This window comes from Triticum aestivum, chromosome 5B (assembly GCF_018294505.1).
Source record: "Triticum aestivum cultivar Chinese Spring chromosome 5B, IWGSC CS RefSeq v2.1, whole genome shotgun sequence".
Classification (NCBI taxonomy): domain Eukaryota; kingdom Viridiplantae; phylum Streptophyta; class Magnoliopsida; order Poales; family Poaceae; genus Triticum; species Triticum aestivum.
The window spans coordinates 470152402-470168305 of NC_057807.1; the positions used below are offsets into that span (position 1 = coordinate 470152402).

Here is a 15904-nt window from a genome sequence, read left to right on the forward strand (position 1 = left end):
TAGGGCATATTTCCAACAGCTTCGGCTCGGCAGCCATGGACCTATGTCCCCTTCCTGCGTCCATGGCTGGCGGCGCGGCTTCAGAACCAGCGAGCTACGGGAGTTGCGCTCTTTCCGCCCCCCTTGGCTCATTGGTTCCTCGGCATATCCGCACCTCCACCACCCCGCGGTCCCTTGGTTGGCCATCCATCCCGGTGCATCTTCATCTCTGGCAGGCTTCGGGAGCTGCGTCCCCTTCCAGCTCCCTAGGCCCGCCAGTGCCCTGCTGCTCCGGTCTCGGCGGCTCGGATCTGCGCTCCTTCTAGATCTCGGCTCGCTCGGGGCTACGGTCACCATCTCATCCCTGCCGCCTCTCATTCCACGCAGTCATGCATACTCGCCCTCCTCCAAAGTTATTGCGCCCAGCGATGCACGATGCCTCCTTTGGTGTCGCGTGTGGCTCCCCTCCCCATAGTTACAACTCTGGCCAATGCTCGACGACCTCCTCTTCGCCCCGTGTTCCAATGACTTTGGTTAGTTTGGAATTGCCAGGGCAAAATCCTTGCATTTTATACTGGCAGCGGTGACACCCGCGGGTGTCGTTCCCTTCCTGGAGGCGCTGCCATGTCCGTTTTGCGACCCTCTTCGAGCATCGGGGGAAACCCTAGGTCTGGGTCTCCGGGTCGGACGACGATGGCATCTTGGTGTCGTTCTCCTTAATGAAGGCGTCCATGGCTGGCGGCGCGGCTTCAGAACCAGCGAGCTACGGGAGTTGCGCTCTTTCCGCCCCCCTTGGCTCATTGGTTCCTCGGCATATCCGCACCTCCACCACCCCGCGGTCCCTTGGTTGGCCATCCATCCCGGTGCATCTTCATCTCTGGCAGGCTTCGGGAGCTGCGTCCCCTTCCAGCTCCCTAGGCCCGCCAGTGCCCTGCTGCTCCGGTCTCGGCGGCTCGGATCTGCGCTCCTTCTAGATCTCGGCTCGCTCGGGGCTACGGTCACCATCTCATCCCTGCCGCCTCTCATTCCACGCAGTCATGCATACTCGCCCTCCTCCAAAGTTATTGCGCCCAGCGATGCACGATGCCTCCTTTGGTGTCGCGTGTGGCTCCCCTCCCCATAGTTACAACTCTGGCCAATGCTCGACGACCTCCTCTTCGCCCCGTGTTCCAATGACTTTGGTTAGTTTGGAATTGCCAGGGCAAAATCCTTGCATTTTATACTGGCAGCGGTGACACCCGCGGGTGTCGTTCCCTTCCTGGAGGCGCTGCCATGTCCGTTTTGCGACCCTCTTCGAGCATCGGGGGAAACCCTAGGTCTGGGTCTCCGGGTCGGACGACGATGGCATCTTGGTGTCGTTCTCCTTAATGAAGGCGTTGTCTTGGTTGTTCGTGGCGTCCTCGGTGCCGGCTTCAGAGTTTTGGTCGTCTAGTTGTTGTTTGGTTTGCTTCTTTGGTCGCTGAGTTTAGTCGTGTTCTTCTTTGTTTGGGTCGAGTATCTTATATCTCTCCTTCGCTTTGGGCACCATGTTTACACCTTTGCATCCGTGTCATGTGTTGTACCATCTCATGTACTCATTTTAACTTCTTCTATCAATGCAATGATATGCAAGCTTTGCGTATTCGAAAAAAACAAGTAATGGGATTTCTGTAGAGCTTTAATTTTCTTCTAACGACATTTCAAAGTTTTTCTTGTTGCTTTGCAGACACCCAACTTAATCCTTGTTTTAGCAAAGGTGGTGTACCATGGATGTCATAATTGTTTGGCAAATAATTGTGAAAATACCGTTTCAGTTTTCCTATGTAAACCACTGAATGCCAATCATCATTTTTGCCTATATTTTAGACAAGTACTTCCTGTTGTTGAAGGAGGTAGTAGGTCAGAAATACTTGATTCTCATGTATGTTTTCATATCTATTAGTTATCTATGCTCTCAAATTTCTGAACCATTTGTACTTACTAATGTTGGTATCCTTTTTTTTAATTTTAATATGTTTCATAAAAACAGGTGCACGCTTTCTTTCTGTTCATTCTTCCATGGTGCATTTTACAGAATGAAAAAAATAGCGCGCTATTTCGGTGTTTTAGCGTTGCTATAGGATATTTGGGAGGGTCACGTTGTGGGGAGCTCCTAACCGGCGCCTTAAGCGCCGGTTCAGGAAGCTGGCGCTCACAGCCGCGCCTGCTGGGCCGGCCCACGACACGCCTTATCTATAAGACAAAAAAATGCCCTAAAAAGGTTGCTCCTGTGAGGATTCGACCACGCGACGTCCAGTACCTGTTCTAGTCGCCTAACCACTAGGGCAACCAATCGTACATGGATATTTTCAGCGCGAACGATTTAAGAATAATTAAAGTCGCGCTATTTATTGCGCACAGATTTGGGAAAACGTAATTTTTTTTCGGGAAGAAATTTAAAAGTTCACAAATTTCAAAATAAATCACGAATTGAAAAGGTTAACGAACCAAAAAAATCATTGATTTTAAAAAAGTTCACAAATTTTAAAAAAGTTCATCAATTTTGAAAAATAGTTCAGCAATATCAAAAAAGTTCATTCGAATTTGAAAAAAGTTCATATTTTAAATTGTTCAGTGTACATAAAAATGTTCAATGGGTATTTAAATGGATTTTCAGCGCATATCACAAAATTGTTCAATGTGTAGTTAAAAGATGTTCAGGTTATATTACAAAAATGTTCAATGTATAAAATTTGTTCATCTTATATCAAAAATATGTATAAATATGTTTTACATTATTTCAATGTATATCACAAAAATGTTCGCTGTGTAGTTAAAAATTGTTCATTGTACACCAAAAAAATGTTCAGTGTATATTTGAAAATTGTTCGTCGTAAATAAATTTTTATTCACGTTCTCAATAATTGTTCATGTTTTAAAAAATTCATGTAATTTGAAAATTTTCATCAAATTTTAAAAAAGTTCATCGACTTGATAAAAGTTCATTCAATTTTAAAAATTTCATGAATTTTAAATAATTCGCATTTTTAGGAAAAGAAAAAAAGGAAAATGAGAAAAAAGAAAAAGGAACCAGAAAAAAAGAAAAAAAACGCCCAGAAATAAGCCAGCGGAAAGCTGGTTTGGTGGGCTCTCACGGCCTACGTAAATAAAAGAACGAAAATAAGTACTGGACACAATCGGTACGGTGGTCTGTTGGTTAGTGCCCTGCTGTATCAACGCAGAGATCGCGAGTTCGAACCCTCACGCACGAAATACGAGTTTTGCTGCAGTTTTTTAACAGAAAGAAAAATATGGAAACGGGTCGGCCCAGCGCGGCGTGGGGGTATGCGCCCGTTTGCGGCAACAGAAGAAACGGGTGCTTAAGGCGTCCGTTAGGAAACGCCCACGTTGTGTTTGAGCACATTTGGGTGTTTTAGCGGAAAAACGTTATAGGTTTTAGCGTGGAATGGACTAAATCAGGGGCATTGGGCCAGTCGCAGTCACAGCAGGCTCAACAGCCCATTGGGGAATCGGCCCAAAAATCTCTCTTGACCGCGCACTCACAATCCCCTCCCAGATCCACATTGACAGCTCGCGGCGGCGGCCCCAACCCTGTCAGCCACGGCGCCGGCGCCGGCAACTCAGCCAGGTGAGAGTGTGAGACGAGCAACCCCCCCCCCCCCCCCCTCTCTCTCTCTCTCTCTCTCTCTTCCGTAGAACCAACTCGCGCCGGTCTGCGAGAAGAGTGCCACCATCGGCACGCCATAAACGCGCGCACGGGGGTCGCCGCCGCGGCGGCCTTGGTCCTGAACTGAAGATCGCGTGGATAGCTGCCTGCACAGGTACTCCCTGAAGTCCGGGCGCCGCCTCGTACTCATCCGGCCTCCGCGTCACGGCAGCCGCGTCGTGCTTGCCCATGGCCTTCTGCACCATCCCCGCCAGTTGATCCTACTCCCTCCATTCAAAATTACTTGTCGCAAAAATGGATGTATCTAAACGTATTTTAGTTTTAGATACATCTATTTTCGAGACAAGTAATTCCAAACGAAGGGAGTAGTTACTAGTCACAACAGTCGGGTGTAGGCCGTTCTGCTAGGCGGCGGCCGATGTGTAGAATTGTAGACGCCTAGATGGATACTTCTCTCTTCTCTGTAGTGTAGTCTGAATGTGTAGTTCTTTGTAGACATCATCTTCTCTTCTGAATTTGTAGTAATCTAAATTTGTAGTTCTGTAGTCATCTGCAGTTTTGTTCTTGCTTGTTATAGATAATCTTGTATAGCAGGTTAATCAGTTAGGTTCTACTATCTAGCAAGTTGGGTCATCTATTTTGGAACGGAGGGAGTAGCAAATTTAGATGTTGAAATCCTTATTTTTTGGGATATATTTGACTTTTATTTCAAAACGCTATGTCGAATATAGCACGCTATAACTTGCATAGCATTCGGAGAAGAGCCACGCTATTTTAAATAGCACACTATTTAAAACATTGATTTTATATAAGCAGGAACTACTTTACTGTTTATTCTATGAATACATAATGATGTAGTAGAATGGCTGGCTCCAAAACGTTCTGTTTGCACTACCGATTTACCCTGATACAATTTAGATACAGTGTTGCAGCTTAAATATTTTGGTTCAGCTCGGCTAGACTCAGCTAATCATTGTATCCACTTTGCGCTGCCATCTTTGGCAGTTGTACATTTTGCCTGTATACATCGGATTGAAAAACACAATGTTGACTGTTGGGTGAAGCAACGTATTTCAGCTTGGTTGACAAATACTCGCTGTCACCGTATTTTTGTCTCGGTTAAGCAACGTTGGGTTTTTTACTTAGCTTTGCGCACCTATCCAAATTTAAGTTATTTCTAGTGATAATAATAATTCCAGATGTCGATTTCCATCCATTAAAAAAGATACTCTTTGACAGGACATAACCGAATAGTAAATCAAACAACTTTATTCCAAAATATAAAGATACGAGTACATGAAATCTACAGCCGTCTGCTAGAAAATAAAGATACAGAGTAGATGGAACACAGAATACTTTCCAGGTGTCAATTTCCATCCATAACAGAAGCTCAGCCGCATCACATCAAAAGGCTCTCGTCTCCCACATCCTTGATCATATCTTGCCTCTCGCGTCTGAGAATAGCTGTCCAGACAAGTTTCACCTCCACAAGTGCGGAACCTAATCTATAATGCATCATCTCAGTGGATCGTCCTAAAGGTGCGATGATGTTTTTATTGAAAACATCACCAACGCTACGACCGGTGACAAGGAGCACCAACCTTCTACCGAGTGGGACAGCTACAACACGCCGACTCAAGGGAACGGTTCCTGCCTCAACCTCTGCTGCTGCTTCACCACCGTTGTAAAGATCCATACTATACTCATAATTCTTGGTAGTCCAGGCGGCAAAATGTTGACTTCAATGGTAGCTTCAATGGGATGTACAACATAAGCACATCTCACTTCCACCCTACTCAGATAGCTATTTAGGCTCACACCCATGGTCTGCTTATCATTAGGGAGGCGGGCCTTGTTGAAAACGATCACACCTTTGCTGAAATCTTCAACCTCACCTCCATCACGTACTATCTTTAAATTCATCTCAAAATACATTCTGTCCTCCGGAACAAGCCCTCGGCATGGATCCATCAAAGTTAACTTGCCGTCCTGCAGAAAGAAAATTCAACCAAAATAATCTTTCCATGTGTTTTGGATCCATACAAAAGCATAGGAAAAGATTGGAGGCAGAAACAAATACATACCGCCAAGGTGATGAGTTGGGGATCATCCCTTTCACGCCTGAAGAGATAAACACATCTATAGTCGACCTGGTCTCTTGCTACAACGGTACCAAAAACTTTTATCGGGAAGCCAACTTCCGATTCCTTTACCTTCAAGGTAATGACATTTACACATGATCCTACGACCGAGTCACGTATTGGTGAAGGTATCATGTTAAGCCGTGGACCACGGCAAAAATCAGCTGTGGATAGAGGCCACAATCACAAATCAAAACCAACATGTATGCACATCAAATTGGTACCTAAACAAGATTAACGAATGAAAACAATAATGAAAATACTCACACTCTTTGTCAAGGTCAAAGAAGGCTAGGTTGAATATGTCGAATCGGGTATGGGTGTAAGCGTTGACCTTAGGGTCGTATCCCGTAAACTCTTGGCATCGAACTATGTCAAGAGCCTGCAAAGCTTTTTCCTCCAATTCGAGCTCTTGCATTAAACATGGGGTCTCACTGCATGGCAACTCCTGCTTGTCCACAACACGAGGGTAATCCGCCAGAGCAACAATGGAATAAGTGTAGAAGATGACCATAGGATTTTGTTATTGATGTCAGAATGAAATAAGTCGTAAGAAAAATGACTCTATAGTGGTACAATTGCATTGCGTCAAAAGAGTGGATCGATCGAGGAACATACCTTGTCGCTCGAACATGTTGTGGAATCTTGCAATCTCTTTGCTATTGTTTCCTCATCTAATTCCGAAGCAAAGACACTCTTGATGTTAAAGATATTACAAATTTCACGCGGAGATTTCCCCTTTATCTTACTAGCAATAGTACGGCAGGCTAGGTCAATCAGTCCTCTTATTTGAAGATATTCCGAAGCCTGCAAGTAGTAATGCAAAGCTTAAAGAAATGAAAGATATATGACAATTTTTTTTGCTAAGGAGTTGATTGAGCTCTAAGATAATTCTCATTCGAATGAGCAAAACCGTTTGTTGCTATATGGGCGTGACTCGTATCATAAACACCATTGGTGGAGCCAGGAACCGACGATGCCTTGGACCAAAATCTTACAAATTCTTGGTTTCATACCGGGGAGGGTGTAGCAAATCGATTTATAATCTTTAATACCAGATTGAAATCCAACACTTATAGTTTCTGTTTGTGATGACATAAGTTCCTCTCTACTATTCTCGAATTAAAGTTCAGAATTCTCACAAATAAGCTCAATGTGAATTAGGTGTGAATACAACTTTAGCAAAAAAACTCGTAAATACTGTATCAACTAATAATAGAAAATCGAGGCATACCTAAGTTAATAAATTTGTCTGTTTCATATATAATGTGTACACTCTGTGTATGTATGTTCTATCCTATAGGAATTTCTCTATAGGAAATTTGATAGGAATTGATTTGTTATTATGGTTAAACAACACAGTTCATTATTAAACCATGCATTTGATTTAGACAAATTATACCCAAGCCAGTTCAATCAATTGATTGAGGTATAACTTTTCTTAGATATATACGTACATACTAGTAAATGTATACTTGATAATATAAATCATTCTATTTTTTGGGAAAGTATGTATGTACGTACTCACCAGGATGAGATCGAAGAGGGCCTCGTGGCTGAAACCAGCGATGAACTCCGCATCCCAGTGGCTCAAGTCGTGGGATCCGGAGGCGTGCATCTTGAAGTAGTCTATCACCTTGGAGAGTGTGTCGCCTCAGACGGAGAGGCGGATGAGGCAGTACTTGATTTCGCCGCCGCCGCCGTCGTCGGAAGGGATGACGTGGTTCTCGAAGTCGTGCTTCATCATTATTTTGATTTTCCTGCCGCAATGGGCCTCGGCCTCTGCCTCTGACAGCACGAAGTCCACGCCGTCCTCGCTCCGCAACATCACCATCTTCTTCTTTTCCTCCCCCTCCGCCACCATGGGAGAAGCTACCTTGCAGAATTGGCTGAGGAGGTCGAGGCGGGGCGGCGGGAGGCGGCGCCGGCGGCCGCCCTGCTTTTTTACGAGGACGAGGCCGGTTGTAAATCTCGACTGAAGCAAACCTGAACTCGCTGATCCGGGTCGTTTGAGAGGTTGTATCTTTTTTTAATTACTCCTACTATTCTGCAGTCTGCAAGAGGGAAAGGCTGGCGGAAATAGATCTCCCGGCGGTGTCAGACGCGATCTCCTTCCGGAGTTAGATTCCAACCGAAACTGAGGTCGAGAGTCCACACAGAGCTCGGGATCGATCGAGAATCGGACGGAGAGGCGGAGGCAGAGCAGAAAAGGCGAGGGATTTCCCGCGTGGATGCATCGTTCGTGGGTCTACTAGCGCCCAACTGTCTTATGGCGTCCCTGGAGCAGGATCCTCGTCCTCGTCACCGGCAAATCCAAGGCCGCCGTAAGCCACCGCCCCTCCGCCTCTCTGTTCGCCGTGTTCCTCTCTGCTTTAGTTTCATATATATACAAAAATAAATAAATAAATTGGCAGGGGCTGTGCAAAGGCAGTTTGCAAAGATGACCATCTCACTGAATCATGTGCCCCACTGTCATGTTCTATTGGATTGTACAGTACAAGATTGGATTGCCAAGACTGCAATGTTTTGCAAGAATGGCTATGGCCGATTAATTAAATCCCGTTTCTTCTTAGCTAAAAGTGAAACATGTTTAATTTTTGTAATGCAATTGGTGGGCTTGCACAAAAGCTGCACGATGGTCATAACTAGATCTGCATTGATGTACTCGTTCTTGCTGTTTCCTTCGTTGGCGTCTCATGGCACAATTGGTGTTGCAGATGTATCAACTGGTTCATCAGCTAGCAGGGAGGGCTCACCCAGCCACCAAGACGATGCTTCTCAGACTGGCAAAAGAATAAAGAAGGACCTTCCAGAGGTAGGTCATGTAATGCTGATAACAGAATACATAATATATTACTCAAAGAGGCCAAATACCAAGAGAATGTCACCCTCTTGGTTGGCTGATCGAGTTCACAAGGAAAACCATTGACCCCATTTATGAGGAAAACCGAACCGAAAACCATACACTAACAGTAGTAGAAAGAAAATGGATGCCGAAGAAAAGGCAAAGACAAGCCAGCATACGCAGAAGTATCATCACCAACAGAAACACAAGCAGATGTGGGGTGTTGACGAGGGGTCACAATACCAAGACTTTATGAGCCTGCTATCCCCATGGCGCGATACAGGAGCATTCGTAATGAACCAGTTCTGATCCCCATGGTGCAATATAGGAGCATCCACAGCCAACGAATTCCCATCCTCACACTGCGATACAAGAGCATTCATAATCAACGAGTTGTGAATCCCCACGGCACGATAAAGGAGCATCCACAATCAACGAGTGTCCATAGCATGACTGCAGGCCCGCGAGAGGGGGCAGGATATTGGAGGGATGCAAGCCTAGAGAGCACATGCGCACATTACTCCACAAAGACCTTTTGTCTAGTTCATTTACTGCCACTTGCTAAATTAATAAGAGGAGAAATTTCAGGGATAGCAGATGGCTGGGCCAAGCAGATTGCTTTTCCCCGTGTCTCCTCTTTTTTCCCCATGCCTAGAAGATCAAGAGGAAGGTTAGGATATGGAGGAAACAGAGGACAAGGGTTTCGTGTCATGGATTAGTGTCTCGTGAGGGTTTCTTGTGTAATCTTTCTCATTATGATTTGGAAATTTGAAGCTGACTTTTGCATTTTATCCAAAAATTCATGACATTCATATTTGAAGTCGTGATATCTCGCGCGTTTATCTTGCACTTGATACTTTTGCCTCTGCAATTCAAATCTTGAACTTCTCTACTTGTGCATGCATGATATCTGGCTTCATATATGCTCCTTTCTGCCAATGAAAGATGCTGCGCGTGCTGCTTGTGTTTCTCGCGCGTTTCGAAGTTCATGGAAGTGCCGCCCGTGTTAAATGAGATGTATCGTGACAGCCTAGCCGGGCCTTTCCTTGTAACCGAAGATAGATAGATAGTGATAGAGATGTTTAGTTTATATTCTCTGTTATCTCTTGTAACTAGATATCCATCTCTTCTCTCCCAAGTTTGTAATCTCAACCATCTGTACGCTATCTCTGGGAGTCGCGCCCCTGACTATAAACATGCAGGCGTCGCCCGTAGCGAGGGTACGACGTTTTCCACATGGTAATCAGAGGCTAACTCTTCCCATCTAGCGATCTCCTCCTCCCACCACCGAACCTCCTGCCATGGCCTCCTTGAGCACAGCCAACTCCACCCTCTCTGGCCAGATCACCGAACGCCTTACCAGAACCAATTATATCCTATGGCGTACCCAGATCACACCGCAGCTTCGAGGGGCTGGATTCTTCGGCTATGTGGACGGGAGCATGCCGGAGCCGGCCAAGGTCGTCGTCAGCAAGGACAAGGATGGCAAGGAGGAGACCATCCCCAACCCGATTCACTCGGTTGGGATCCGAGAGGATCAGCAGGTGCTTGGTTACGTTCTGAATAACCTCTCCAAAGAAGTGCTTGTGCAGGTGACTTCGATCGCCCACGCACACGAACTCTGGACAGCATTGGCGGGCATGTTCTCGTCCACATCGCTGTCTCGCGTCAACAACATCCGCGCGTCGCTCACGAACGCGCAGAAAGGACAGCAGTCGGTGGCTTCCTACTTCGCATACATGCGGGGTTTCACCGACGAACTCGCTGCAGCAGGCAAGCCCCTGCAGGATGATGAGTTGATCTCCTATATCCTTAATGGATTGGACATGGAGTACCAACCGCTCGTCTCCGCCCTCGACGCCCGGATCGTTCCGGTCACCCTTGATGAGTTGTTCTCCATGATGAGCAATTTTAATCAAAGGGTGGCCCTCTTCCAAGGAGCAGGCGCAGGAGGCGACTTCAAATCCTCTGCAAACGCCACCACCCGCGGCCGTGGCGGGGGCTCACGCCATCGCGGTCCTCCCCGGAGCAGCAAGGGCAAGGGCGGCGGCGGAGGAAACAACAGCGGCAGCAACGCTGCACGCAGCAGCGGCGGCCGGCCCTCCTTCCCCAACAACAGGGCCGGCGCAACGACACCTCCTCCAGCAGGAGGTCCTGCCCCGACACAATCAGATGCCAAATTTGTGGAAAACCGGGGCACTCCACCAAGGACTGCTGGTATCGGTTTGATGAAGATGAGGATGACTCCTCCCAAGATGAGAAGGTGGCTGGAGCTGCTGATGGCTCCTATGGCGTCGACACCAACTGGTACGTCGACAGCGGCGCCACCAATCACATAACCGGCGAGCTGGAGAAGGTGACCATGCGAGAGAAATACCGTGGCAAGGATCACATCCACACTGCCAGTGGAGAAGGTATGAAAATTAGTCACATTGGTCATTCAGCTATTAAAACCCCTCATAGAAAAATCCATCTCCGAAGAATTTTGCATGTACCTAGTGCTTCTAAGAATCTTCTCTCCGTTCATCGCATCGCCATTGACAACCATGTCTTTCTTGAATTTCACCCCTTCTTCTTTTTGATCAAGGATCAGGCAACGAAGAAGGTGCTCTATCGAGGTAGATGCGTTCGCGGGCTTTATCCTTTGATTCCGGAGATTAGAAGATTGAATAAACAAGTTTTTAGTGCCACTAAAGTGTCTTCAACACGATGGCACGATCGATTAGGACATGCATCATTTTCTTTAGTTGAGAGATTGCTTAGGAAAAGTAAGCTCCCGTATGTTGGTGAGCGTGATGTTGAAACAATTTGTGATTCATGCCAAAAGGCAAAAAGTCATCAACTACCGTATCCAATTTCCACTAGTATTTCTACCAAGCCTTTGCAACTTATCTTTTCTGATGTATGGGGGCATGTACCCTCTTCTGTTGGTAGACATACATATTACGTGAGTTTCATTGATGACTATAGCAAGTTCTCTTGGATCTATCTTCTCAAGATACGATCCGATGTATTTCAAGTTTTTCTCAACTTTCAAGCTTTGGTTGAACAAAAATTTGATAGCAAAATCATTGCCCTCCAGTCTGACTGGGGAGGCGAATACGAAAAATTAAACTCTTTCTTTCAAAAACTTGGAATATCTATCATGTGTCCTGCCCTCATGCCCATCAACAGAATGGGTCTGCTGAGCGTAAACACATGCACATTGTTGAAGTTGGCCTAGCACTCCTAGCTGGCGCCTCCATGCCTCTCAAATTCTGGGACGAGGCTTTTCTTGCTGCAGTACACATCATCAATATGCTACCTAGTCGTGTCATAAACAATGAAACTCCCATGGAAAGACTTCTCCACACAAAACCAGACTACTCAACTCTTCGCGTTTTTGGGTGTGCATGTTGGCCCAATCTTCGCCCCTACAACAACCGCAAGCTTATGTTTCGCTCTAAGCAATGCGTGTTCATTGGATATAGTGCTCAACATAAAGGTGTCAAGTGCCTTGATATTCCTACTGGTCGTGTGTATATCTCTCGCGACGTTGTCTTCGATAAAACACAATTTCCATTCACTAAGCTTCATCCAAATGCCGGTGCACTTTTTTCGCCAAGAAATTCTCCTCTTACCACCAAGTCTCGTTGGTTTTGATCACGGGGGAAATAATTCTGATGATCAACTATTGGCTAATTCTCATAACCGTGTGCATGAGTTTTGTGATGATGCAGCTGAAAATTGTGAAGAAAACAGTGAAGAAATCATCCCAAACGCGTCACATTTTATGTGTCCAGCGCTGGGAGACAAATCCTCCTCGGGATCGGCACTACAGCAGTGCAGTAGCGGATCCTCCTCGGGATCGGTGGAACAGCAGGGCGACAGCGCGCTGGAATCTGCGTCGCCCGTCAGGCGCGGCGCCAGCGAATCCACACGCGGCATGCGGCGTCCCTCCATCGGCCTCGACACGGTCTCCGGCCCGCTCCAATCGAGTGAAGACACGCGGGCCATCGAGACTCGCTGGGCCACAAGCGGGCCCCGCCACTACATGCGGCGCCAGCGGCCAAGTCCTCCTCCAAGTGGGCGGGGGTCAGATGCGGATCCCAGCGCCGATCATGTCGTGTCGTCAGGCGCGCGGGCTGGTGGCGCGCGATCCGACGCGGATTCACTTGGGTCCAGGCCATCATTGCACCATGATGGATCGCTGATGGACCCGCAACACGGCGCAGGATTCTCTGCTCCACATGCAACGACGGTGGCGTCCTCTGGAGCAATTTCGGGAGCCACAGAAGATCCCGCCAGTTCGCCCGCTGGTGACACAGGCGTGCCAGCAGGATCTGCTTCGGGATCGCCTTCTGCACATGCGTCAGCAGGATCTTCTACAGCCATTATTCCTCCGCACACACGTCTCCAAAAAGGGGTAACTAAGCCTACCAATTATAAACAAGTTGTTAAGTTTGGTTTAGCATGCTCCACAGGTGAACCTGCTACTGTTGATGAGGCACTCAGTGATCCATGATGGAAGAAGGCCATGGAAGAGGAGTACATGGCATCTTGTTCCCCCACGGCGAGATAAAAACTTAATTGATTGCAAGTGGGTCTTGAGAATCAAAAGGAGATCTGATGGAACCATAGACCGCTACAAAGCCAGACTTGTTGCGAAGGGCTTTAAACAGCGATATGGCATTGACTACGAGGACACGTTTAGTCCCATTGTTAAAGCCGCCACTATTCGCCTTGTATTATCTATTGCTGTTTCCAGGGGATGGAGCCTTAGACAGCTAGATGTACAGAACGCGTTCCTTCATGGTGTTCTGGAAGAGGAAGTATACATGAAGCAACCTCCTGGGTTCGAAAGTAAAACCAAACCATCCTATGTGTGCAAGCTTGACAAAGCTCTATATGGACTGAAACAGGCTCCCAGGGCATGATACTCACGACTCAGTCAGAAACTACAAGCACTTGGTTTTGCTCCTTCAAAGTCTGACACATCCTTATTTATTTACAATAAGTCAAACACCTCTATATTTGTTCTTATTTATGTGGATGATATAATTGTCACGAGTTCATCTGATGAAGCTGTGTCAGGATTATTAAAGGACTTGAGTGTTGAGTTTGCCCTTAAAGATCTGGGAGACCTACACTTCTTCTTGGGGATTGAAGTCAAGAAACATGGAGACAGTCTTCATCTCTCTCAGGAAAAATATGCTGCTGATCTGGTAAGGAGAGTTGGGTTGCAAGGATATAAGCCTTCACGAAAAATTGTCACTTGCCGAAGGAATATCTTTGAGTCAGGAAGACAGTACCAGATACAGAAGTTTAGTGGGAGCACTTCAGTACTTGACATTAACAAGGCCTGGCATTTCTTTTGCTGTTAACAAAGTTTGTCAGTTCCTTCATGCTCCTACCAACACTCATTGGACTGCTGCGAAACGCATAGTGAGATATGTGAAAAATACTATGAATCTTGGTCTTACTTTCAACAAGTCCTCCTCCACTCTTGTTAGTGCTTTTTCTGACTCTGACTGGGCAGGATGTCTAGATGACAGACGCTCTACTGGTGGTTTTGCGATATTCTTTGGGCCAAATCTGATATCCTGGTGTGCAAAGAAACAAGCCACTGTGTCAAGGTCAAGTACAGAAGCTGAGTATAAAGCACTAGCAAATGCCACAGCAGAGATCATTTGGGTTCAGTCCATGTTGAGAGAGCTTGGTGTGAAACACACACAAGTCCCATGTCTATGGTGTGATAACCTTGGTGCCACCTATTTATCTGCTAACCCAGTGTTTCATGCCAGGACAAAACACATTGAAATAGACTTCCACTTTGTCAGAGAAAGGGTGGCTAACAAGCAGTTGGAAATCCGCTTTGTGCATTCACGAGATCAGGTTGCAGATGGTTTCACAAAGGCATTGCCTACAAGGAATCTTGAGGAATTCAAGCGTAATCTCAACTTGACCAAGTTGTGATTAAGGGAGGGTGTTAAACGAGATGTATCGTGACAGCCTAGCCGGGCCTTTCCTTGTAACCGAAGATAGATAGATAGGGATAGAGATGTTTAGTCTATATTCTCTGTTATCTGAGTAAATTGCAAAAAACCATCACAATTGGGGACCCTAATTCAGAAAACTACCACCTTTCGTTTTTTTTTCAAAAAACCACCAACATTGTGCTGACACTTTTCAGAAAACACTGATAGATTGATTAGAAAGTTTTAAGTGGAAATCTGATGACTGGGACCCGCTGTCAGGTGCCACTTGTCTCAGGGCAAGACGGCAGCCGTCACGCGCCGTTAGAACATTTGGCAAAAAAATATTGCTCCTTCTTCTACCTACCGTCGTCGCCGCCGCCACGAGAGCTCAGCACGCGCACCGCCGCCGTAGAGCGCGCCCTCTACATCGCCGACGAACCACCGCGCCGGGGTCCTATTTCTCCTTCCCCGCGGCTCCCGCCCGTGCAGATCCGCGCTAGCACCCTCCGCGTGGATGCCAGCGCTTATGCCGGCTCGGCAGACCGCAGACCACCTGGTCCACCTCGTCACCGGCGCGAATCCTCCAGCGCCGGCCGCCGGCGCCGCCACCTCCAGCTCCCCCCGCACGCTTTCCATCCTCCTTCTGCCGTGACGTGCTCCATGACACGCTCGCCGCCGGCTGCGGACCGAGCTGCGCGCCCGGACAGCAGCCTCTCCAGCCGCGCTCGCCGCCCGGGGATGGAACGAGACGCGCGCGCCGGACAGACTGCCGCGGACCGAGCCGCGCGCCACCACCTCCAGCTCCTCCCCACGCGCTTGCCCTCCTCCTCCCGTCTCCTGCTACAGGCCATGCTCACTGCCCACCGCGGACCACCAAGCTGGAGCAGTTGATTCTCCCGACCATATCGGACACTATTCTACTCGATTGGTGGCTTGGCCACGTTGGAGCGGAACGCATCTCGCTCCTGGTTGCTACATGCTCAGTTCGGGAGAGGCGGAGAGCTGCAGGCCGCTCCAGCAATGGCAGCATCCTGCCAAGTGCACATTGTGCACACAAGATGTTCGAGAGAATGCGAAAGAGAGAGAAGAGTGTGTGTGCACATTGACAGGTGGGGCCTACGCCCAGTTTAACGGCCCAGTTAAACAAGGTCAAGTTTTGTTGCCAGGTCCGCACTGACAGCGGGCCCCATCTGTCAGATCCGGCGTCAATACACATTTAGTGACCAATCAGTGTTTTCTGAAAATTGTCAACACAATGTTGGCGGTTTTTTGAAAAAAAACCGAAAGGTAGTGGTTTTTTGAATTAGGGTCCCAATTATGATGGTTTTTTGCAATT

At 47.3% G+C, this 15904-nt stretch overlaps 2 pseudogenes; one reads left to right on the plus strand and one right to left on the minus strand.

Moving 5' to 3' along the window:
* Nucleotides 1-4879: 4879 nt before the first annotated feature.
* LOC123116483 (uncharacterized) lies at nucleotides 4880-8224 on the minus strand (annotated as a pseudogene).
* Nucleotides 8225-10389: 2165 nt separating this feature from the next.
* LOC123118197 (uncharacterized) lies at nucleotides 10390-10444 on the plus strand (annotated as a pseudogene).
* The last annotated feature ends 5460 nt before the right edge of the window (nucleotides 10445-15904 follow it).